The sequence below is a fragment of the Coffea arabica genome, chromosome 5c (assembly GCF_036785885.1).
Source record: "Coffea arabica cultivar ET-39 chromosome 5c, Coffea Arabica ET-39 HiFi, whole genome shotgun sequence".
Taxonomy (NCBI): domain Eukaryota; kingdom Viridiplantae; phylum Streptophyta; class Magnoliopsida; order Gentianales; family Rubiaceae; genus Coffea; species Coffea arabica.
In genome coordinates, this window is record NC_092319.1 from 32,591,484 (window position 1) to 32,617,576 (window position 26,093).

Consider the following 26,093-nt stretch of genomic DNA (forward strand, 5'->3'; position numbering starts at 1 on the left):
GAGGCAGGAGTGACCGAAAGCAAGAGTATTTAGGTAGCATTGTTGTCTTTCTTACATTAAAACTCTACAAAACAACCGAGAGGAAATAACTAGACAGCAGGCTCATTATTTAGGCGGTGATCAGAGGAGTGAAGCAGACAGCTTCTTTTCTTTCTTTCTTTCTTGCATCTTACAAAAATAGGATTGAGGGTGAAGAACTGAGTGTGAGGAAAAAAAAGATTAGTAAGCTGTATCACCAGCTAAACAAAGATGAGAGAATACTGTCAGAGGGCAAAGGAAACTAGAGCTAAGAGTGAGGAACCAGAACCGAAAATTTTAGCAGCCTGCAACATCGAATTCTTAGGAGAAAAGGGTAAGAACCTGCACCTATTTTCTGTTTATTCAGTGTAACTAGAAAATCACATGAGCTGCACGAAAACTTAGTAAAGAAATGGACTCTTAGCAAAGGTGAAATTCTGTTTTGAAGGAAATGAAACTGTCGGATAGCAATGGAGGAAATTGAGAGCTGTAGTTTGAATTGCAGCCTATAAATGATGAAAATTTATGTAATAACCTCTTAATCATCTAGTACACTTGAATACGCATGCTGTGTGCTGGATTCTAGCCAAGAAAAATTAAGTTTTGTTGCAGGAAAATCTTGTTTAGAAACTGATAACTCGTTGGAAGAAAATTCTGTTCTCTAACCAAGAGACAGGTACTAATTGTACAACTTGCTATCAGAGAAAGATGTAAATTGTTAAGAGAATATAAGTATTCTTGTATATAATAAATTAATAAGAGTATACTTGTAAATAGTTTATTAGGTTTGTCTCCTATAAATACTAGTTGGTCACTCATAATACGGTGACTAGATGTTTTCCTCCCAAAATACCTGTTTTCATGATATTAGAGCAAAAATCCTAGGGTTAGGGTTAAACATCTAACAAAAGTCCTGTTTACGCGATACTGTTCATCGCGTTCAGGCGGCACTGTTCACGAGGCACTGTTCATCTCGAGTTTTGATCATTTCTTTGGTTTGAAGTGTTATTCACTATGGCTGAAATTTTATCAAAAGGCATTATGATGTCCACTAATATTATGCCAATGGTGATGCCTCCAATCACAAATTGAAAATTGAATGATACTAATTATCAACAGTGGTCAAAAGCCGCTAAGATTTATCTGACAGGTTTAGGAAAGCAGTAATATCTCATAGATGACTCTCCTATGGAGGACCACAAGAGACTAATGTGGATTCAAGAGGATACCCAACTTCTTGGAGCAATATGAAATTCTATAGAGCCACGAATTGCTTACATGTGTTCTCATTGTGAGACAACAAAAGAAGTTTGGGATTATGTCCGGTTATTATACTGCAGTAATCTTTCACGGATATATAATATTTCTTTGGAGTATTTTCAGTTGCAACAAGATAACAAGACAATAACTGAATACTTTGATGATCTTAAGCGAGTTTCACAAGAATTAAATGCTGTAATGCCTCTCTCAAGTGATATTACGGTTATACAGTGGCAAAGAGAACAAATACTTGCGCTCAAATTCTTGGTTAGTCTCAAACCAGAATTTGAACCAATCAAATCTCAAATTTTAGCAGGTGAACAATTACCATCCTTTGTAGAGGCGTATGCTCGGGTCTTATGTTCTGCATCTAAGGACAATGAACAAGGTGATTGTGCTCTAATTAATGACAAATCTACTTTAGTTGCTAACAACAATCGGATAGAGCAACTTAATTTGGGACGTGGCTCTCATGGAGGAAGAAGTAAAGGAGGTCGTGGAAGTCAAGGCATCCGTGAGTGAACTCATTGTGGTTTGAAGAATCACACTCGTGATACTTGTTGGGATTTAAATGGAAAACCACTTCGGTTTGCTAATGCGGTTACCACTGACCAAACTGAATCAAGTTATTCAGTACATGGGTTTCAGAAAACTTTTACCATACCTGAGGAAGATTATGTCAAATTTTTACAGTACCAAACTGTAAATCACGCATATTTTCCCTCTGTTTCTTTAGCACAAAAAGGTAATGCTATGGCTTGTCTCTTCACATCCTCTAATTTTGACTCATAGATCATTGATTTAGGGGCTACTAATCATATGTTAGGTATTTTTAGAAATTTTTCTAATTTTCAAGAGTATACTTCCTTCCCTCATGTTACTTTAACTGATGGATCTACAACTAAACTTAAAGGACTAGGCACTGTAGAAATTAATCCATCTCTTTCGCTGTCTTCTGTTCTTTACGTATCCAATTTGCCTTTTAATCTAATGTCGGTTAGTAAGTTTACTAAATTTCTACAGTGTTCAGTTACTTTTTCTCTTGATTTTGTTGTCATTTAGGATTTGAAAACGAAGAGGATGATTGGTGGAGGGTATGAGCACAATGGTCTTTATTTTTTCAACTCTAATGGTCCGATTGCGTACCCTGCCACTGTTTCTCCTCTTAAAACTCACTGTCATTTGGGTCATCCGTCTCTACAAAATTTGAAGAATTTGGTTCCTACCTTGAGTCAGTTGTATTCATTAGAATGTGAATCTTATCAATTAGATAAACATCATCGTGTTTCTTTTGTCCCTAGAGTCAATAAACGGGTTTCAGAACCCTTTTTGTTAGTTTATTCTGATGTTTGGAGTCCTAATCGAATCACTTCAAAGTTAAGTTTTAAATATTTTGTAATTTTTGTTGATAATTTTTCCGGAGTTACATGGTTTTATTTAATAAAAGATCGTTCAGAACTATATTCCATTTTTTGTGCATTTGTTACAGAAATAAAGAATCAATTTGGTGTACCTGTACATATACTTCGCAGTGATAATGCGAAAGAATATTTTTTCACTCCTTTTGATACCTTTATGACTAAATCCGGTATTCTTCATCAGTTCTCTTGTCCTCACACTTCACAACAGAATAGAGTTGCTGAAAGAAAAATTGAACATTTAATCGAAGTTGTTTGAACACTTTTGTTGCACATGAATGTGCCTAAACACTTTTAGAGTGATGCAGTTCTAACCGCATGTTATTTAATTAATCGCATGCCATCTAGTATTTTTGGAGCCTAATTACCTCACTCTATTCTTTTTCCTCATAAACCTGTATTTAAATTACCTCATCGTATTTTTAGACGTGTGTTCTTTGTTTATCAGCTTGCTCCCGAGGTGGATAAATTAGATTCTCGTGCTCTTAAGTGTATTTTTTTAGGAAACGCATGAGCGCAAAAAGGGTATAGATGTTACAATTCAGTTTTAAATCAATTTTTTACTTGTGTTGATGTTATTTTCTTTGAATCCACTCCATATTTTATGAAACACGGTATATCTTGTGAGTTAGACCAGTGTCCCTCTTTTTACTCTCCTGTTTTACTAGTCCCTTCTTTTTATTACCTGAGTTTTCTAGTCCACCAGATTCCATAACTCGATTATTTCGTCCTAATTTTCAAGTTTATTCTCGTCGTTCTATAGTTGAGAAAGTTCCTGATATGTCACGCACTTCACCAATTAACTCTCAATTTTCAAATTCAGGTATGACGTCCTCCTCTGATTTAGATCTTCCCATTGCTTTATGCAAAGGTAAGAGGTATTGTACTTCTCATCCTATTTCTAATTTTATTTCTTATTTTCATCTTTCCATGTCATATTCTTTTTTTGTTACTTCCCTTGATTCTATCTTTATTCCTAAGTGTATTACTCATGCTCTTAATCATCCTGGTTGGAGATTAGTTATGCAAGTAGAGATATCTACTTTGGAGCAAAATGGTACTTGGGATCTTGTTGCTCTTCTTTTTAGTAAGCCTGTTATTGGTTGTAAATGGGTATACACTATAAAAGTGTAGTCTAATGGTTCTATTGATAGATTGAAGGTTCGTCTGGTAGCTAGAGGATTTACTCAGGTGTATGGAATAGATTACTTAGAAATATTTTCTCTTATTGCAAAGATTACCTCAGTTCGTTTTCTTATCTCTTTGGCAACAACTTGTAATTGGCCATTGCATCAGTTAGATATGAAAATGCATTTCTACATGGAGATTTGGAAGAAGAGGTATATATGGAACAACCTCCTGGCTTTGTTGTTCAGGAGGAGAATTCGCAGTTGGTTTGTCATTTGAAAAAATCTTTATATGGATTGAAACGTTCTCCGAGGGCTTGGTTTGGCCGGTTTAGTAGTGTTATCATGAAATTCGATCTGACAAGATGTGGAGTAAATCACTCTGTATTTTATCAGTATTCTAATACTGGTAAAATTTATTAGTTGTTTATGTGGATGATATTGTGATTACAGGTGATGATGTTGTGGGGATCTAGAAACTTAAATCCAATCTGTAGGCAAATTTTTAGACAAAAGTTTTAGGTCATCTACAGTATTTTCTAGATATTGAGGTAGTTCGGTCAAAATATGGAATTTATTTATGTCAAAGGAACTATGTACTCGATATGCTGAGTGAAGTTAGGATTTTAGATTACCGACCTGTGGATACTCCTATGGATTCTAATATGAAATTAGTAGGAGATCAATGTGTATTACTAGATGATCCTAAGCAATATCGAAAACTTGTGGGTAAATTAAATTATCTTACTGTAACGAGATCTGATATTTCGTTTGCAGTAAGTGTTGTAAGTCAATTTCTTGATACCCCTAGTATAGTCATTGGGATGATGTTATATGGATTCTCAGGTATCTTAAGAGTGCTCCTAGAAAAGAGTTGTTGTATCAAAATCATGGACACACTGATATTGAAAGATATAGTGATGCAGATTAGGTTAGTTCTGCTTCAGATCGAACATCGATAACAAGATATTGTGTATTTGTTGGTGGTAATTTAGTGTCGTGAAAGAGTAAGAAGCAAACAGTTGTCTCCAGATCAAGTGCAGAATCTGAATACCATGCTATGGCTCCCAATGTGTGTGAGTTGGTTTGGTTGAAGAGCATGTTACTTGAAATTGGGTTTGAGCATAAACAACCTATGAATTTAGTGTGTGATAATCAGGCGGCTGTTCATATTGCGTCTAATCTAGTGTTTCATGAAATGACAAAACATATTGAAGTTGATTGTCATTTCATTCGAGAAAAATTGCTTGACGGAATCATCAAGACATCTCATGTACCGTCTATAGATCAATTGACTGATTTGTTTACCAAGAGTTTAAGGGGCTCTAGGGTGAAATACATTTGTAACAAGTTGGATACTTATGATATATATGCTCCAACTTGAAGGGGAGTATTAAAAGAATATAAGTATTCTTGTAGATAATAAATTAGTAAGGGTATTTTTGTAAATATTTTGTTAGGTTTGTACTCTTATAAATATTAGTTGGTCACTCATAATACGATGATTAGATGTTTTCCTCCCAAAATACCTGTTTTTAGAAACTATAGCTAGGAATATATGAATTACGCCTACTTTAAGTATTGAAAGACTGTTAGCCGTAGAAACTTGCAAAAGTTGGAACTTTAAGCTGAATTTATTGAAAGAAACCTGATGAAAATCTGTTAGCTTCACACGAGAGAAATGGAGCTAAGAAACATTAGCTGTCTTCTGCAATTTGGCTTTTAAACTTTTTCATTAAGCTGTGATGTGTTATAAAACATCTTAATTTCGTCAAGCAAGACAGAAATGAGTATAAATTGAAGTGAACACTGAAGGAAAGATGAATGTAAGCTGCTGCAGATAGGTTGGCCGAGAAAATGAGAATGGAATATGCAACTTCTTGTTGATATTCTGGAAACTCTTACTAATAAACACATGAGATATGTGTAATCTCTTGTCTTAACAGATAGGTGCCTTGAACTGGTAACACCTTAGAGAATTCTAGCTAAAACTGGCAAGGAAAGCTGGTGCAATCTGTTAGGATGCCGAGAGTAAGGAAATTATCTTCTGACCAGTTTTCCTCCAATTTCCAACACTATAAACCTTCATAGATGATAGTCAAAGCTGCTATGTAGATTAATAACTATGTTTGGCACTATGAGTAGAGTTAAACTAAGGCAAATAAGGAGGAAAGCTGTGAATCAAACTGCTGAATTACTTCATGGCAGAGAGAGAGAGGGAAGAGTTTTGATCAGTCTTTCCTTTGGGTTTAGCTACAAATTTTCTACGTTCTGTACAAGGCTGCTTTGTAGATTAATAAATGTAAATAACTTGTCTAGTTGGGACATGAGAGTGAAAGGAAAGATTTGAGGGAAACATACCGAATATTGGACCGATACATTGCTAGAAAGGCTAGTTAATGGTTGCGATTGAAGATGACAAATTTTGTATATGATGTGGTCAATCGACATGCTGAAATTATGAGTTATTCACCTTGAATGAAATGTATACTAGGTGACTAAAGTTTAAGCAATTAAAAAGTGGAGTTGTTGTAGGTTAAGGAACATTTGAGCTAAAATACTGTTTATGCTGACCAGATGAAGGGAGAAATGAAACTTTTATGGAATCTTAAAATTTAAGCTAATTCATTGTGGAACTCTGCTTATGAACATTTAAGAAATTTAAACAAGAAAACTAATACGTTTATGCAAAACTCAATAGACAACTTAGAATTTGATTTGGAAAAAAAGAAGAAGAGAAGGATGAAAAGTTTGTTTATTTTAACTTTAAGATATAGAGTGATAAATGGTTTAATCCTAATTTAAATATTTATAAATCATAACCTTAGAAAATATGTATATTTCTTGGTTAAAATGATAAAGTAAATAAGTTTCGAAATGAAATGTAGAATAAATATTGAATATATTATATTTTGTATTTTAAAGTCAAACTTGATTTTAATAGTTCAAATAATATGGTAATAAATAATAAATGAATATCTACAAATTGTATATTTACTTTGGACTTATACACTTATCCCAGGGAATAACTGTGAGCCAGGAAACAAACTCGAGACTCAAGAGTAACTTATTTGGATATTTGGTGAGTGTTTTTGAATTTGTGTGTTTAACTGTTTATGTTTATTTAAGTGAAATTATGTGATAAATGTGCTTATTATGGAATATTGCAAGTGATTCATTATAAAGTATATCTCAATTGTTCCCCGCTTTCTAAGTCAGGGGTGTACTTTATCGCACTCGATTTAGTTGAGTTTGAAGGTTGATAATTAACCAAATGTTACTATAAGTGTGCATGAATGTAAGCCGTATGTGTATTTTACCGCATCGGTTGAATTGGGCCCCAAAATCCTCTGCTCAACGGACTATTCGAGGCAGCAAAGGGTTTGGTTGGATAGGACGGAAGCTTTGGATAACTATTTCGGTATACTCGAGTATTACCCTGAAGTTGGGAGATTATTTAACTGATTACCGAATGTAGGGGATTGTTTATTGTTTTGGAGGATATAAGAAGGTGAATTGGCGGAGTGTACAATGATATTGAAATGAACATATTACAACACTGAAATGAATGTACACTGATATTGAAATAACTCCCAGGAGGAGTTTGTATCCTTTTGAAAGTGACTATACAGTGAAAAGTGCCTCTAATGTGAGCACTGTATTCTTTTAAAAGTGAATGTTCAGTGAAGTGTTCCTTAGTTGCTTAATTTTGTTATTGGCTTATTTGGTTTAAGTGTTTATTGATTGTCGCTTGCATGGAAACCTCACTGAACTATAACTCAACCTTATAGTTTGTTTTCCTTATAGGAGTTAGTGGTCAAGAAACGAACGAGAGAGTTTAGAGAGTTAACATGAATTCTTTTGTGATTGTAAATTATCTAGTATCATATCACGGCTGATGTTTTGTATTAAACTTGGCATTGTAAAAGATTGGAACGTGTGGTTTTAGTATATCACAATGTTATCTCTAAAGTTAATGTAAGATTAATGAGAGTTTATCAAATGTTATCTCTGAAGTAATGTGATTGAGTGAGTGCTAGCAAGAGTCAGATAGACGATCTACTAACTTCTAGGGTATGCCCTAGAAGGAGGTGGGACCGTCACAGCAGTGCTGATTGTTTTCTTACCGGGTAATACAGCCTGACCTAGGGTTGAGCACAAGGCAGCAAATACACCTTCATTTGGCTTTGAGATTTCATGTGATCGCTACAACCGGAATGATTCTACTTCATAATCTTCACCAGAATTATCTGCCCGTTTTCTCGATGGTCGTTTGTAATCTTCATCATCATCATAGTCAACTAGCCCACTAGACCTTGTAGAAGGATAGGTTGTAGCAGAACCATTAGGCAAATTGGGTTGGGATTGTTCTCTCTTTCTACTTGGCATAGATGCTGATGCTGAATATGCTTCATCACTGTCGTCATTGAAATAATCTTCCTCTTCCTTCTCAACAGCACGATCGTCAATTCGTTTTCTGGAGTCTAACACATTAGTGTTACTTCTCAATCCAGCGCTTTCAAGTGCCTGTTCATATTTAACCTTCAGCGAACGTATTGATGGCAAATTATCAAATTGGGCTAACTATTCCCAGAAAGAATCAACTAAGTACTTCAACAATATCTTTAGTGTTATGGTATTGAACCAATTAGCAGCAATGGTGACAGATTAGTTGCAGCAGAAGTGAATTAACTCCTGACGAATTTGAATGGAACAGGGAATGGAGATGATTATTGGAGCTTCAACTTCTCATTAACAATAGGTATGTCAAATACAGAAACAGAATCAACGGATTTAGGATTGGAAGGGAAAGATTGAAGGAATTAAGAGAGAAGAGAGGAGGAAGTTGGCAGGGCCAATTCCACTTTACAAACAATGGAAATAATATGACAAAAATCTATGCTAACTCTCGGATTCTTCAGCCTTTTATGGCATTTCCAGACTAACTAACTTGTAAACTAGCTAATCAGGTGAGGCCATGTGGAAGTTCTGGAATCATCAGCTCCACTTGCGCCAAACAGAAGTATAATTCTGTTATATCAGGTAGAAGGCGTGATTTGTAAGTCACGCCTTTCTTCATCAAGTTGAGCAGCTGCGCCTTCAATGCAATCTGGAACACGCCTCCTGTTTATTCTTCATACTCCATGACATTTAGGTTCTCCTTTCTGATATACTCGAAAAGTTCCAGAACGGCAGAATTGAGCAGATTATAACGACTGCCATTACTAACAAAAGCATCAACAATTGGTTTCAACAGGTTATTCTTTACAATATGAGACAACAGATGTTCATCATTGCGTGAAATAAGAGTTCTAATAAATCTAGCAGCAGCTACTACGAGGTACTTTTCTCTTCGGTGTGTCAGAAGCAAAACTTTATCAATCACACTATTGAGAAGAAAGTTGCACTTTATTCTACACGCGTGGTGCAAAACGCAAAAGCAAAGCAGATCACAAATGTTTAATAATATTTTTGGCTTGGCACTAATTTGATTCCCAGCTTCTTCATCTGATCTCCCAGATTTGCTGCCAGCTTGAGCAGCGCTATTAGGTGGGCATCAGGATGTTATGGCATCAATCAAATGACCCAAGTGCTTCTCATAGAAGATGTCGATGATAGACTCTCTCTGTGATCCTGATGTATACGAATCCAAAGATTACGAAGAATTTGAAGAAATTGACAATGCATGTCATCTCCAAAATCTGTGAGCATACCCTTCACTAAAAGCCCAAAAAGAGGGATCCCTTCCCGCCGAGTTACATAAGAGCGTAAAAGGTTTGGATCCTGATTTAAGAAAAAAATGAGGATGTCTGTCCCAGTTAATATGAGCTTTTTATCTTGACTCTACAAGATATCAGTTATGATCTCAAGCATGCTTTCATTAATCAGATCCCGATATAGCCGAAGTTGCTGCACTATCTGTAAGCTCTTACTTAGGGAACAAAACTCACGCAAGAAGAGTACCAAAATTTTTTTTTATTCTGCAGAAGTTGAACATGACTTCAATCTTGCAAATAATTCTTGAATGAAGGTGTTGTCATCCTTTAACAACGAGACAACAGTTGCATTGTTTGAATGAATTATGGAATCAAGGCTTGCAACCGTAGCCTCGTCCAATACTCTAGGCTGAATGACATCCTTGAGATAACCAACTCTGTACGTCTGATGAATTTTTGAAAGAGCCACGGGATCCTTAATAGGTATGGCCTCCTTAATGACCACATTCTCTTTAAGGAAATTTCGATGATGAACATGAGGTACATCAAGATCATATTCGAGGCATCCAATTATATCCATAATGTATTCATCACCAAAATTCTATCATAGATCTGCATGCTATTCAGCAAAATAATTCCTCGGACTAGTTTGAAAACCATGTGAAGGCCATCAATGTTTTCCAAATCTTCACAAATCTTGAAGAGATCCATGAGCTTCCTAATAAATTCTAGATCATGTAGTATGAGATCTGTAACACGCAACTGATCAGCTATCCCATTTCCAACTATAATCTTTAGTATTAAAGGTAGTGTAGACAGCTCAACTGGAGGCAACTCCCGCAATTCACTATTGATGTTATGGTTTGTCTCGTTGCTCAAGGTATTAAAGTGCATGTTCCTTTGCACATTACATATGTTGTCCCAAATGTAAGAGCAACCGGTTGTTTCTTGAAAGCTAAAGGCCAATTCTGTTGCATACTCAGGATCCCTCCAAGAAATGATTGTATCTTCTTGTTTGCATTAGATGTCATATGAGGTTATCCGGTGCAAAAGTAATGTTTCATTAGCTTCTTCATCAATAACAAATAAACCTAACTTTTCCGATCTCTCTAAATAATCAATAATGACATGCCCAGTTCCTTAGTCATCCCATTTACCGTCATCATTCAGCCGACAAACCTTAACACGCTGCATCGAATTGTTGGCACTGGCGGATTTCTCCAGGGCACCCATAGACATGTTATGGTGTGATCAGATTACCCAGGATTTAAGAAAAAGAAATTGATGTAATAGTAAATGCAAACTCCAAGATCAGGAAATGGGGTTTTATTGTATCAATTATTCTACAAAAAACTATTACAGAAACAGAGGAGATGGAATAAGAAGAGAAGGGGAGAAGAATGAAGGAAACTTGGGAAGGGGAAAATGGAAACGCTCGGCTGAGTATTAACCAGTGCAAATTGCCAAAAAACCAAAAAGTCCAATGACAGCAGCAATTTATCCTACTTATACTGCATCTATTCTAACCAACTTCCAAGGCTTCCAATACAATCTAAACACGTAGCCTTCTTTTACTCAGGTCACTCCATAACAAAGCCTCCCCCTTAAACAATCCTTGTCCTCAAGGATGTCAAACAAAGTTCCAGGCTTCCAAACAAAGTCTTCAGATTGATATTTGGCAATTCGCAGCAAGCAAGTAGTATAAGAAAATGGCAAAGCTTGCTGATTCTTCTAAGATTGATCTTCCATAAGCATGTGCAAAAGAAATTTAGCTACCAACTTTTGCATAACTGAAACAAAAGAATCAAGTAAAGGAATTGGGAGTTCACATGTTTGATGGTCAACCAGGCCTTGTGGCTCCAAAATGTTTACAACCTTTAAAGTTCTAAATTGCCCATCACTCCCAAAGTCAGGTCCTGGAATTAGTTTTAGCTGAGCAACAAGAGCTGAAATTCTAGAAGTAGCACCACCAACCATATATAACCTTTTAAGAGCAGCTTGATCTGGATAATGCAAACCAAGGAATTTCTCTACTGCCTTTAAAAGGTCTTGCAGGTTAGCATCAACACAACCAAGCAAGGTTAGAAGTCCTGCTGTTACTCTTGGATTTGAAATAGATAGGAGAATTCCTATGTAGCCATTATAGGCCAAGCCAGCCAGAAATTGCAGACCAAAGTACCTATTTGTTGGCTCTTTTAATTCTAAGAAATTAGCAAGTACTGATATAGCTTTCACTGGTGCATGTACTTGTATGATATCCCTATCTTGAAACACTATTGCTGGTAATATGCCGTAAACCAATGTGCTATTATCCTTACTAAAGTCAATTTGACTACACCATAACAAAGATTGGGAAGATTTCTCATTAAGAAGTTCACTTTCCCCAACCTCCATATTCACAACTTTACTTTTTTGACCACATATAGCAAGAGTAGAAAGTTGCCAAATGGAAATGCGGACACCATAGATAACTGTTGTACACTTCTCTACTTCTCCTTTCTGTGGACATCTTCTTTCAAGTAATTTGAAGTTGCACTCCTATACATATTTCAATTCAACATTGCTGAAGTTTTCAAGCAAGATAACCTCACCGGGGTTGAACATGAAAATGAATGCATTTGCATCTTTTTTTACCCCAAGTGCATTGTTTTTCACTATCCAAAATGAAGACATAGAGCAGTACTCATCCACAGCAACATTAGGATTGCAGTCCTTACTTAATTTAGGCAACCCTTTGATCAAGCAAACAAGGTGTTCAACTATTACTATGTAAAATATACCTTGCATCGATACCGCACCAATTTTAGAGTCATTACAGTCTTTGTTCATTGCTATTTTAGTACTGCCCCCAAGATCAAATATCAAGTCATCAAGTGGTCTATTTTGTTGCGAAGGAACAATATTGACGGCACCATCATGCTTTTGTTCATCATTATCCATTTTCACAAGTTTAGATGATAACATAGATTTTAGATATGAAAACCAGTTTCCAAATTGATAACCACTACATGATAACTGATTCCAATTGATTTTCACCTCAGTGAACTTTTGCTTTACCTCGCAGCTGACCCAAGACCGATTTTTGGGACAATGGAGAGGTGAAGCAGAGTTAAATATTTTCTTGTCTATAGAGCCTTGTTGCCAAGCTAGCTCCCCTATAAACAATTCATAGCTAAGCCCTTGAGAGATAACACAATCGTTGTGAGCCAATCTATCAAACACTTGGTTTATAGCATTTTCTTCTTGATAGTCCCTTGCTGATGTTTTATGTTGTTTCTTCTCTAAAAAATCCATTGGAGTCCTTTCACACAATTCATCAAACATGTGGTTGACTACACTTTCATCCTTCAAGTTAGTGATTATATCATTATGTTTAGCCTCTATAACCTTATTTTCTTTCATAAGCTACTCTCCTTTTGGTAAATCAAGAGCAGAATCATGCTTCTCCATTACGGCTTCCTCGATTTTTGCTCAGAGATATGCTTCATTCAAAATCTTGGGTGGATTCCTAAATCCCTTTAGCTTCATCTGGATATTCCAATCAAGCCCAAAGCTAAAACCATCAATAAAGTATTCCTCACTGAATTCTGGTTTCAAAGCCAACATCTCGTTTCTCCACTCTTCAAATTCCTCATAGTACTCTACTACGTTAGTTGTTTGTTTAGGCTTCTTATGCTCCACCAGGAAGTAATTCGGCATTTTAGAGATTTCTTCAAGGGTCTCCATATATATATATATATATATATATATATATATATATATATATATGTTTTGGTTGGTCAGAAAAGAGATGAAGATGGATAGGAAATAAGGTGAATCAAAAGTGAAGGAAAAATTAGGAGGAAAGATTTCTAATCAAGTAGCCAAACCCAGACGGATCGTAGCTGCTCTGATACCGCTGATACGATGTGATCAGATTACCCAGGATTTAAGAAAAAGAAATTGATGTAATAGTAAATGCAAACTCCAAGATCAGGAAATGGGGTTTTATTGTATTAATAATTTTGCAAAAAAACTATTACAGAAATAGAGGAGATGGAATAAGAAGAGAAGGGGAGAAGAATGAAGGAAACTTGGGGAGGGGAAAATGGAAACGCTCGGCTGAATATTAACCAGCGCAAATTACCAAAAAACCAAAAAGTCCAATGACAGCAGCAATTTATCCTACTTATACTGCTTCTACTCTAACTAGCTCCCAAGGCTCCCAATACAATCTAAACACGTGGCCTTCTTTTACTCAGCTCACTCCATGACAAGACAGCAATTTCTTCGCTATTGGCGAAGTCAAAATTCACTAGAAGAATTGCTGCTTGGACTCAACTATAGCAACCGATGCATGTAGCTCGCAAAATTAGGGTTTTGATTAAAAAAAATAATGAACTAAATATGTCAAAAGATTGGTAGCTATTTTGAAAATTCAACCAAAATAAGATTAACGGCTGCTTTAAGCAAGATCAATTGGCGAAAACCCTCACTTCCATGAACAAATGAATCTTCGATACTTTTTCTTTGGGTTCTTTCTCCCTCTAAAACGTTTAAGCTCTAGCTTTGCTTTGTTTACTCTCTCTCTTCTTTTTATTCCTTTTCGTGGGAGAGTTCGACAAGATTAATCCTAAACTAATACCTAGCAATTCTGTTTATGCAGAACAATAGTGTATGTAATGCAAGGACAAGTAGAATTGTCTATGACAAAACTGATTAAAAAGCCTTAGTAGATAGATTGGGAAAAAGTACTAAAATAAATTGCAAGCAACCCATATTTCAAAATATACTCTTTGTTAGACACAATAGAGACAGAGAACTTTGATGCAATAATTTTCAAGCATGTAAACAAAAGCTCTCACTGGGGGCACAAAAGTTAAGCCAGTTTAATAAAATAGATCTTAGTTAAAAGGTAATTTTTACTTGAGAGTTTCATACTTTAATTCACCCAATGTTCCACAATCTGTGTTACCAATACCATACACACTGCATGAACTTGTTACAGTGTTAATATGTTTTTTGTAAAGGAACTTCTCTCTCATTTTCTGTTCCAATAGTTATTAAACCGTTATATATTCCTCATGAACATCTCATTTTAATTTTTTTTGTCCCTTTAAGTTCCAACAATTACTTATAGGGTAGAATACAAAAGATAACAAACTAAATAATAATATATAACAAAAAATTTATTAAAAATGCATTTTGAAGTTAATTTTTTTTTGTCTACGATCTTTTATATTCTACTATATTAGTAGTTTTAAAACCTATAGGGACAAGAAAAAGAAATAAAATAGGATGTTTATGAATAATATATGATGATTTAGAACCCGATTGAGGTTGCAGTGCTTTTGGTAAAAGCATTTTTTAGTGCTAAAAATACTTTTGAGGTGTTTAGTGAATCATGAAATTAAAAATGGAGTTTTTGGTGTTAAAATAGTTTTGGCAAAAGGTCAAACTCCCATTTGGGGTAGTGGTGCTTTTGTTAAAAAAGCACTTTTAGGTGCTAAAACTAATTTTGAAAGTGTTTTTCAGGTATTTGGTAAATAATTAAATATCATCCCATAAAATTAGCAACAGAGTTTTTGGTGTTAAAAGCACTTCTAGCAAAAGTTCAATTTGGTGCTTTTAAAATAACTTTATATTTTAATAAACAAAATATTAAATTTAATCATTTTATCTTATATTATGAACTAAATAAAGAGATAAATACATTTAAAAATTTAAAAATTATACATTATTCAATATAACAAGTATTTATAGAACTTTGTTGCCAAACAATATACTTAAAAGCATTGAAACACTTAATAAGTGGTTTTATTAGAAGCTCTATTAGGTGTGAAGTATTTTTTAATAAATTACAACAACACTAAATAGGCTTTTAGAATAACTTTTGTGTTTCAAAAAAATAAAACATTAAATTTAATTATTTTATCCTATATTATGAATTAAATAAAGAGATAAATACATTTAAAAAAATTTAAATTACACATTATTCAATACTACTTTTGGAACTATGTATCTAAACAATATATTTAAAAGTACTTAAGCATTGAATAAATGCTTTTATTAAAATCTCTATTAGATAAAATACTCTTCAATAAGTTATAGTAGGACTGTCAATGTGTCGTGTCGTGTCGGTTCATATTTGTATCATGCCATATTCATGTTCGTATTAAACAAGTCTAAATCCACACATGACACATTTGACTTTCGTGTTGTATTCATCTCATAACCTGTTTACTAACGTATCATGTCGTGTTTTTACCCAATTGATCCATTTAACTTTTTACATGAAAATTATAGGTGACATATCACCTAAACTTAAAACATGGTTCTCTTTCAAGAAAACATGTGATGTTCTTTTAATCACTTTTGGTTTCAACCTCTGATTGGATTTTACGTATATAAGTTTTGAATGCATTGTCATCTCATTAACAATATATAAAAAAGTCTATTTTGTTTTTCTTTAACAAGAAAGAGAAACTTTAAGGAAAAAAGATAAGGAAAACCTTGCAATAGAAAACCAGTATAAACAAGAAAATGTGCAAAATGGAATTAGATGAAAATCAGTAAGAAAGGAATAGATATTTAAAATTTCTCTTAAAATTTACCCAGAAAAGATATTTAATCAGTAAGAAAGGAAGAAAAAATGAGCAATATTTGATTTGAAGGTAAGTATTTGATCAATTTCAAAAATGAAGAATGAAGGTGGGAGTGAAAAACTAAATTCATGAAGGTTGTCTATATTCATCAATTTGAGAAAATAAGAACAATGAAGGAAGGAAGTGAAAAATTAAAATCATAAAAATTGTACATATGAAATATTTGTGAAGTTTGGATTTACATGTTTATATATTCCTGTAAGAGATTTTTTTAATTATATACTTTAGTTTTTAAATATGCTTATATATTCTTGTAAGAGCTTAGTTTATTATTTTAGTTTTTAAACTTCAAAATTTAACATAAAACCATTTATTTTTGGTGTAGTATTAAGAGGGAACCAAGTAACATTTTTTTTGAAATTCTTAACATGTCAATAATAGTTTAATCGTGTCAACCCACAGGTTGACCCATTATGACCCATTTTGTTTATGTGTTGTGTTTGTGTCAACCTATTTTTGACATAAATTATCCCCTATCATGTTCCGTCTAGGTTTTTTCTCTATCATATATGTGTCGTACTCACGTGTTGGGTCAAGAGTTGCCACCCTTAATTACAGCAATCCCAAAACAGGCCCTTAAAAGATTTGGGACAAGAAATGGTATAGGACATAGGATAGAAAATGCTTTGTGCATATCTTGTCAATTTATGGAATTCCATAGTTTTCCTATTTCTAGGAGTTATAAATTATCAAAATTCCCCTTCATTCTCTCCATGACAATTTTAAGTTTCAAAAATAGCTCCAGCCTTCCCCTTCATTTTGTCCATGTCACTTCTTACTTTATAGTAAAAGACGTAGTGTACAATATCTACCACCAACAAATATATGCTTTCAAAATATGCAAAAGATAGATTGTGCCATACACAATAGTTTTAAGAAAGTCAAAACTAAAGGTGGCAATGGGTCATGTCATTTTCTTATCTTGTCATGCCATATCTTGTTCGTGTCAAAAAATCTCAACTCTAATTCAATTCATTAGATTTTCGTGCCATGTCGTATCTTGTGTGAGGACCTGAATTTTCTCATTTATTCATTTTGGACCAAATGTCTCATATTTTGCATCAAGACAAAGGTTTTGTGTATTTTTGCTCAAATTTAGTTGTTTTGTTTGCAAAGTTGTTTTATAATCCGACAATTTTTTTCATATTTTCTTTTATTGCCACTTACTTGCCTCAAATTCTTGATTGCTTCAATGGTTAAATCATGACTTTTTTTATTATCTCATTTGGTGCATGTTTAATTTGGTACACATTAGGTTTCATAGTGTATAATACTAGTGTGACCGATTAGTGAAGTGCGTATCATAAATTTGGAGGATTAGAGAGAGTTTTGGATAAAAAGGAATATTATGCTACAAGGTGTTAAGAGATAATTAGAGGTGGAATGGATATTTTGGTGAATGGAAGACAACTAGATAAGGGTTACATCTTAATTTGCCATTTATCAATAAGCCACCAAGTTTGACCAAGACTAAAGCTTGATTTTTATCCTTATTAAGCTTCCATTTGACCATAAAATAATCTCCTTCACTAAGCTTCTTGGGATGGACAAAATTTGAGAGGAAAAGGAGAGAAAAATACTCCATTTTGATTGATCTACTCAAATCAATCTTGAGGTAAGTTTGGAGGGAAACTCTTGGTCAAATTTTGGAAGAAGAAAATCTTGTATCCCTCTTGATTTGTTTGTCATCTTGGGGTTTTGATGTAAATGTTCTAGAAAACATATCTTTTTATTTGTTTCTTGAGATTCATCCACGATATGTCATGATTGAAGCTAAAGGAAGCATATTAATGGGAGATTTAAGATTTTATGGTTTTGTTAGGTTTTGGTGAATTTTCCAGCTTTGATTTCCAGAAATTCATGGTAATTTTAGCAAGCTTTTTGCTTAGGATACTTTTTTAAACCTTAATCTTCACATGTCTATTGAATTTGAGCCAAGGGAGTGAGATTCTGTTAAGAAAAGTTTCATTTTCTCAAGTTGTTGGAAATCTGGAAATTTTCACAAAGACCTCTATGCAGCTTTGGCAAATTGGTTATAATTTTGTATATAAAAGTTAGAATTAAGTTCCGTTTGTCGCATTTGAAACTAGACTCATAGAGCTTCCAATGATATAAAATTTAGGGTTTTGTTCAATTTCTATAAAGACCAGAAAATCAACAAAGTTTCTTGAAAATCATGACAGTTCTGTTTCTACACTTGTGATAACAGTGATTTTAAACTGAAATTTAACTAATCTATGAGCTGAATTTCATGAAGATGTCTTCTAAATCCTATTAGTGCTTTGAGTTTATTTTCTAATGGTGTAAGTTTTGTGATTTTTTGACCTATGAAACTCAAGTTATACCTTTTAAAAAAATGTCACCAAAGCTGGGAATTTTATCAAATGGATTGAGTGGGATTTCGAAAACTTTGAAAAACTTTCTGGGTTTTAAACATAACTTTCTTTGGTTAAATCCTACATATTTTATTTTGAAATATTTAATGATGTGTTAACCTTAGCATGCATGAAATATTTCACTTGATTTGAGCAAGAAAACTTTGTGATCTTGAAAAGAAAAAAGTTCATCTTCCTTGGCTGTTTTCTAAGTTTCTTTGAGCTTTAACTACAACTTTAACTCTAAAATATTGGCTGCGAACTTATACCTTTTGGCTTGTTAAACTTTTAATGCTTTAAACAGGGCATGCATGAGTCGATTCATTAGTTTTGGAGAAACATGAAGTAATCATGGTTAGAGAATTGTATGAAAGAAGCTAAGAGTAAGGACAAGGTTTCCAACCTTATTTTCATGCATTTGGTTGCAAGACTCTATACCTTTTAAGCTACATGTTTGATAAGTTTTAAAACTAGAGTTTTCTGTGTCTTTCACTTGTTTTAATCAAGGTGATAAGTGTAATTGTAGCTTGGGCATGTCTCAGGAGTCAGTGGTGAGTTAGAAGGAAACCCCGAAGTCAAGACATGACTATCCACTTGATTTGGTGAGTGTTTCAATGGCATGGTCTGACTTATACTTGATTTGGATGCTGTTTTGATGAGATTATCAATTGATTGAAATGCTAGCTCTCTTGCATTGATATTGATTAGGCGAGTGTGTACTTTATCACACTCAACCTAATTTGACTGGATCACTGTTCTACTATTTACATGTAAAATGATATATATGTGCTTGACTTCGAGTCGTTTGAGTATTTTATGCCATCGACTATATTGAGGGACTTGAAATGCAACACTCTAGTGTTTTACAAGTGTTTATAATGACTCCACTGAGTGATTGACTTGAAATGCAAGTGAAGTGACTGAAATCCCAAATCCCATTAACTAGTTAGTCGAATCGAACCAGCAAGAGTTTAGTCGAGAAAATTGATGAACCATGAGTAGTGTTTATTGTTCTATCCACTGGATGCGTCCTTTGGATTTGGTATACTCGAGTATTAGCTCTACTATTTATTGTGTTTGGCGTGCGGGTCTGGTAGGGGGTTGAACAGTGGATGGAGACTAGAGTGAAGTGGAGTTCTACTTGAGATTGATGGAGTGTCAACGGATCCCAGACAAGCTATTGTGGAACCTGTTCTTGAGAGCAGACTATATTCTTACGTGTAAAAGTGTTAATCGCTTATCTGACTTGTTTACTTGAAATGTGAATGACTTATGAATGTCCACTTGCTTTGATTTGAGCTTGCTTTGAGATTGTGATGTATATAACTGTCAACTTGCTACTTCGTTTGCATATTGTTTTGGAACCTCACTGGGCGAAAGCTCATTCTTTTAATTTGTTTTCCTTAGCAGGCATTGGCAGCATGGAAGCCGGGGAATAGACAGTTCATGAGTTGACGTCTTGTTTTAAGTAACTTGCCATCCTAGTTGTACTTAGTGATTTGATTAAACGACTTAGATTTTTATCCGTTTGATTGTATATATATAAGTATGGATAATTTGAAATTTTGGATGGTGTGTAATATTTAACCATGGAGTTTTGGTGTTTAGTTTGGGGTTTATTCTTATTATTCTTGGGAATTATTATTATTTTCTGAGATTCATGAGCGAGTCCTAACGAAAGTTAGGCAAGCGGTCCGCCAAACCCTGGGGTACTTCTTAGGGGGAGGTAGGGTTGTCACATCTTGACTTACTTATTTATAGGTTGAACCAACCCCTGACCTGACCTATGTAACCCATTAAATATTTTACATGATTAAAATTATTTTGACATGGCATCAGCGCACAACCTTATACAGGAAACAATTCCAACATTTTATTCACATAATTTAGCCCATTTATCATGTAAATGTTGCTATTGTCAAAATACACAGCAAAACTTACAAATCAAAAAACAAAGTCCAAAATTTGAGAATTAGAGTTTTTGTCAAAAAAAAAAAGTTAACAGCAAAATGCATAGTAAAACACAAGATCTACAGTTTTCAAAATATTAAAAAACCTAATACATAATGTGTCTTTCAAACATAATCTAAGTTACAAAATCTTAAGTATTTAATAGAAACACAATCTAATAATCTCATATATGTTAAGAAACTTATGAGTCTTTAAAACTTTTAACTAAAATCTTCAAGCAAAATTTGGTTGTTGTTAGTTGTTATTAATTACTCAAAATGGCCTTTGTAGTATTTAAAAGTTATAAACTAGCCACTTTATCGAGTTCGTGTGTCAATCCGCACTACAACAAAAATGGCCTTTCCTGACGCCCTATAAGGACACTTGTTAATTTTTGTCATTATAGCACTTCTATCATGACACTTGTTATCAATTCAATAACATATACTTTAATTTTTTTATTTTATCTGATATAAAAATAATAATGTGTCTTTAGATTCCCTATCATGACACTCGAGAAAATGTGAGATGCAACAAAAAAATTAAAACATTAAACGATGTCGTTTGATTTTGGTGGAAGATTCATTTGCCAAAACACTTGGTGAAATTTCAAAACTTTCATTTTGCCGGCTAGTGAAATTTTGGTTCTTCTTATCTCTCTCACAAACTCTCTCTCTCTGCAAACTATCTTGCAAAACTCCTCCATTTTGGTTCTTCCGTCTTCCATCTTCGCTGCCGCCCCACTCCCCCATTTTCAGTTGCTAACTCGGCAGCTTCTCTGCCCTGTTTGGTCAATCACGACAGCTGCACCAATAAGCCTTCACTCTTTTTGCTAGGACAAAAAGAATAAGAAAACAGATACTCGTGCTCTTTCCTTTTTCTTCTTTCCTCTGAAACCATCCCCATGCTTCTCCTTACTGACCAGATATTCAGGTTGAGCGTGCCGAGGAGTAGAGTAGGCGAAGGTTGCTGCCATCGTCTCACTGGAGTCTAGCCACTACAGCGGAAATCATCACTGTAAAGTTTCCCGCACTCTTATACCTCTTTTTCCCCCTTAATTGTATTGTTTTCTTCTTTGTCTGCAATCATGTCGGTTATGCTTTACTTTCATCTTGTTAATTGATTTTAAGTGGCTAGAATTTATCATAGGTTTGAGTAGAGCTTTAGATTTAAAATTCTAGCTCAGGCCGTATAAGGAATTGATGAAAAAGAAATTTCAAAACTTTTCATGCTCACTACCTGTTTGTCGAAAGGTTTTAATGAAGAAAGAAGGAAATTTACAAGGAAGTGAATAGAGAGATGAGAGTGATTGGAGAGTGATGAGAGTGAATAATTACTGCTATGAATCTCATTCTATCTTTTATTAATTCACTCCAATTAGTGCTGAAAGAGAAATTTTGTGTGTTTATACATGAGGTAGCAGGTCCATTGAATACAACTTGGGACTCCAGAACTTCGAAAGAAGACATGGAAGATATGTGGATTCATCCCAATGTTAATAAGGAATGGATGAAGTCAAAAGAGAAAAAGGGAAAAGTTCGATTTCCTCATGACACAGAGAAGAGGCCTTATCTTTCCCGTATGGAACTAAGGGTGAGATATTGTTTATACAATACGTATTTAATGATTGAATATTGAATGTTAGCCTTTTTCTTTATATTTGATCTCTCTTTGGTACCCATTTTGCAATTTCCTTTTCCACTGTGCTCTAAGTTCGTTTTCTGCATACCTGTGTAGTTTTACTCCATGGTAATTCGTCTTTAATGCCAATTAACTATTTGCGCTCACAAGCAGACACGTCATGGGCTTTTCATAGACAAAAATGCTGCAGGTTTATGGGAGTTTTTAATTTCTTTTAATAGCTGGGTTGATTGACGTAATGAATTTTGTTTGTACCTATATCTTTCAATTGCTATGATTTAATCATAGGATGCCTTAAAGGGGACAAAACAAATACTCAAGCAAATATCTTAATGTTATTAATTAGTTCTATAATTTGGAAATCACTCCCTTATCCTTTTTTATTAGTATTTGATATGTTTACTTACTATATAGTCTAGATGTGCTTCGATGCTTCCTCCAAAGTTGCATGTTTAGACCAATTTGCTACTGCTTTATGACTGAAGTGGACATTTCTTTGCATTCAGAAGCTACGTTGACTAACTTGTTGCATTCAATGTTTGGATAGGTAGGAGTATATTGGAGTCACTTGGTTCCTTTCAGCAAATGTGGTTTTCAAAATCTGAGTAAGCTTTTACATCCACTCTACCTTTCAATATTCAAAATTTCCCCCTTTTTTCTCCTCATTTTCAGTCTGTTTTATCTCTCGATTAACAAGTTTGAGGAACATGGAGCTTCTTATGTTCAAAGAAAATGCCCGTAAAGTACTTTACTGGTGCGGACAATTATCACATTAGACAGAAATTCATGGAGCTGACTTCACTTTGATTAGTTCGCTAACGGTATGGGTTGCTCGGTTTTAATATCCTACTTGATAGGAGCCCAAACAATGTACTATATATATACTGTACCTCTCACGGATCGTTGCTAATATTGTACAATTACATTACCTAACTTTTAGTTCAACAAATTATACTTGTTAGGGAATCTTTCAAGTTTGTATTTGTTAGGGATTTGCTATGTTAGTACTTGTTATTGACTTTTAGTTCAACAAATTATATTTGAGCATTGACTTTTGCTTTTAGATTACTATATGCATTCTGTTCTTTGGGATAATTTTACAAGTCCTTTGGGTTTCTGATTGACGGAATGTATAGCAGGGAGCACTACTTGCAAGTTGCTTCTATATAAAAAAAAAAAAAAGAAAAAAAAACTCCTGGCAGTTAAAAGTGTCAACATAGCTCAGTTAAAAAAACTCCTACTTGTTACTAACTATAGCTATCCTGACACTTTCGATTATCAAGAAAAGAGATTTTTGTTGGCAGATGAGATGCTATAACAGCATAGTTTTCCTGACACATTTGAATGCTACGAGCCTATCCCCACATTGGAAAGGACGACACTCGTCCGAGGTGTGAGGAAAGGTAAAGTGTCATGTTAGATTATCTATATTGACACCTTTAAATACCGTTAAAGGTAATTTTTGTTGTAGTGCCGAGGGTTGACTTAACCCAACCACCTTACATTCGTGTCGCTAATAAGTTGACCTAAACATGATCCCCTTGAGTTTGGGTAGTACTAATACCTATTAATTGCGAGTCATATTCTAGTCATGTTATCATGTCATATCATACCAATAATGACCACCCCTAGACAAAATTGTTTTTATACTTTTTTTTTAATGTGTGTAACCCCCATTGGTTTATCTCAAGATTTCTTTTTCACTTTTTATTAAAATTGACAAGTATCTCATATTATGTTCATATTCAAATTATGAACAGACAAAACCTTATCCAATTCCTTTAGGGAAGAGTTTTCTTGAAATTGATGCTACCGGTGAGTCTCAAGTTGTGTATCAGCTTAATTTGTTTTTTTTTTTGCCATGCTAGAAATATACTAGTAATGTAGTGACACGTGTTGGCTTATTTAGTAACGATGAACCCGTTGTCAATATAATGGAGGGCTATGTTGATAAGTAATATGTAGGTATTTCTGATATTTCTATAAATTTCCAATTTCTCTATAGAATAAATTAGCAATATGAGATGCATCGTCAATTTTATGCTATGGTATAAAACGTGCCATTTTAGAGAATCTATCAACCGCAACCAATATTGAATCATTGCCTTTCCCTGAAGTAGGCAATCCTAAAACAAAATCCATAGATAAATCAACCCAAGATTCCTTAGGTATAGGCAAAGGAATATATAGACCATAAGGATTAACTTTTGACTTTGCTTGATGACAAGTCCCACATCTTTATACCATATGGTTGATATCCTTCCTTATATGTGGCCAATGAAAATACTCCTATAAAATAGTAAAGGTCTTCGCAACCCCAATATGTCCCATAAGATCACCTCCATGTGATTCCTTAATTAACAGATCTCAAATAGAGCAATTTGGAACACATAACTCATCAAGGTAAAACAAGAAACCATCATTAATGTAAAACTTACCTTGGGTAGATTTTCACATGAACAGAATATATCTCCAAACTCAAAATTGTTAGGATAAAGTTCTTTAATAAGCTCAAAGCAAGTAGCTTAGCATATAAAGTTGTAAGTAACTTAGCTACAACATTGGTCTTATCGGTTTTGTAGTTGATTACATATGGAAAGTTCTCTATGAATGGAACCCATCTTGTATGGTGCTTGCTAAGTTTGTGTTGAGCTTTCAAGTACTTTAAAGGCTCATGATCAGTGTTGATAACAAAGTCATGAGGTTTCAAGTAATGCTACATGTCTTCATATCTCCTACCAATGTGTACAACTCCATGTCAAACATCGAATAGCTCAAAACAACTTCACTTAGTTTCTCACTAAAATATGCAATATACTTCCCATCTTACATTAGAACAACACCGTTTCCAATACTTAAAGCCTCACACACAATTCAAAAATCTTATCAAAATTAGGTAAAGAATGCAAATGTGCATGTTTTATCTTGTGTTTAATTAATTGGAATGCATTATCTTGTTTTTCCCCCACTTAAATGCCCCATTCTTCTTAATTACAGTAGTTAATGGGGCTGCAATTGTACTAAAATTCTTGATAAATCAGTGATAGAAGCTAGTTAAACCATGGACACTTCTGACTTCTCTAATCAACTTTAGTGTAGCTCACTTTTGAATTGCTTTCACCTTATTTCCATCAACTTATATGCCTTGCTCACTTACAATGAATCCTAAAAATACAAGTTGGTTAGTACAAAAATTGCATTTCTTGATATTGGCATATAACTTCTCAATGAAGTACATCAAGAACAACATGCAAATGCTCAACATGCTCTTCAAGACTTCTACTATAAATTAAAATATCATCAAAATACATGTCAAAATTTTCCAATAAAGGCCTTAACATATAATTCATAAATCTACAAGAGAGACACAATGCTAGAAGGCATAGACTAGTCAAGATCATTAGTAGTAAACAAGACTTCTTTGAAAAAAAATACAAGTATAGACCAATTAATACTCAATGCTCGCTTGATATCTTTGGTTTTTGCAATCATATTTTGTTTCCTCTCTTTCTGTTACCTCAATTGCAGATTGTTCAATTGCCTTTTCCCTTTCTCTCAATTCAACCTTACTCTTTTTTTCTTTTCCCTTGAATTTTTCTTTGTTTATTGTCTCCCTCGGATTCTAATTCATCCTTTCATTCTTTAGATGTAAAGGGTACAAGTGTGGTTTTTCTATTACAATGAATGAATAAATATTTGTTAGTATGTTCATCAAAGCTTATACACTAGTCAAATTCCTATGGACATCCCAACAAAATATGGCTTGTCTGTATTGGAATAACACCAACACAAGCCTATTTATAGACTTGAATATCTCCACTATCATTAGGCCAATGTAATCGATATGGCTTCGAATGCTTGGCTGATACGAACCCCGCCAACCTCGTGATGACACTCGTAGCAAATCAAGCCTGAGGATCTAGATTGATATCAAGGTTTGAAC

At 34.2% G+C, this 26,093-nt stretch overlaps 2 long non-coding RNA genes and 1 pseudogene across 6 annotated transcripts; 2 read left to right on the forward strand and 1 right to left on the reverse strand.

The window, feature by feature from the left end:
* Positions 1 to 6: 6 nt before the first annotated feature.
* Positions 7 to 20,166, forward strand: LOC140007704 (uncharacterized). Of its 4 annotated transcripts, none has more exons than XR_011815058.1 (5): positions 7 to 352; positions 3,520 to 3,574; positions 6,846 to 6,905; positions 19,102 to 19,161; positions 19,970 to 20,166. It is a non-coding gene; the product is annotated as an uncharacterized lncRNA (long non-coding RNA). The 4 variants fall into 4 exon arrangements; XR_011815056.1 differs by having other exon boundaries at positions 3,520 to 3,567; XR_011815057.1 differs by lacking the exon at positions 19,102 to 19,161 and having other exon boundaries at positions 3,520 to 3,567.
* Positions 8,030 to 10,773, reverse strand: LOC113689281 (uncharacterized; annotated as a pseudogene).
* A 976-nt stretch (positions 20,167 to 21,142) lies between the features above and the next one.
* LOC140007495 (uncharacterized) lies at positions 21,143 to 23,245 on the forward strand. 2 transcript variants are annotated; one of them, XR_011814808.1, is made up of 3 exons: positions 21,143 to 21,526; positions 21,930 to 22,102; positions 22,698 to 23,245. It is a non-coding gene; the product is annotated as an uncharacterized lncRNA (long non-coding RNA). The 2 variants fall into 2 exon arrangements; XR_011814809.1 differs by having other exon boundaries at positions 21,933 to 22,102.
* The last annotated feature ends 2,848 nt before the right edge of the window (positions 23,246 to 26,093 follow it).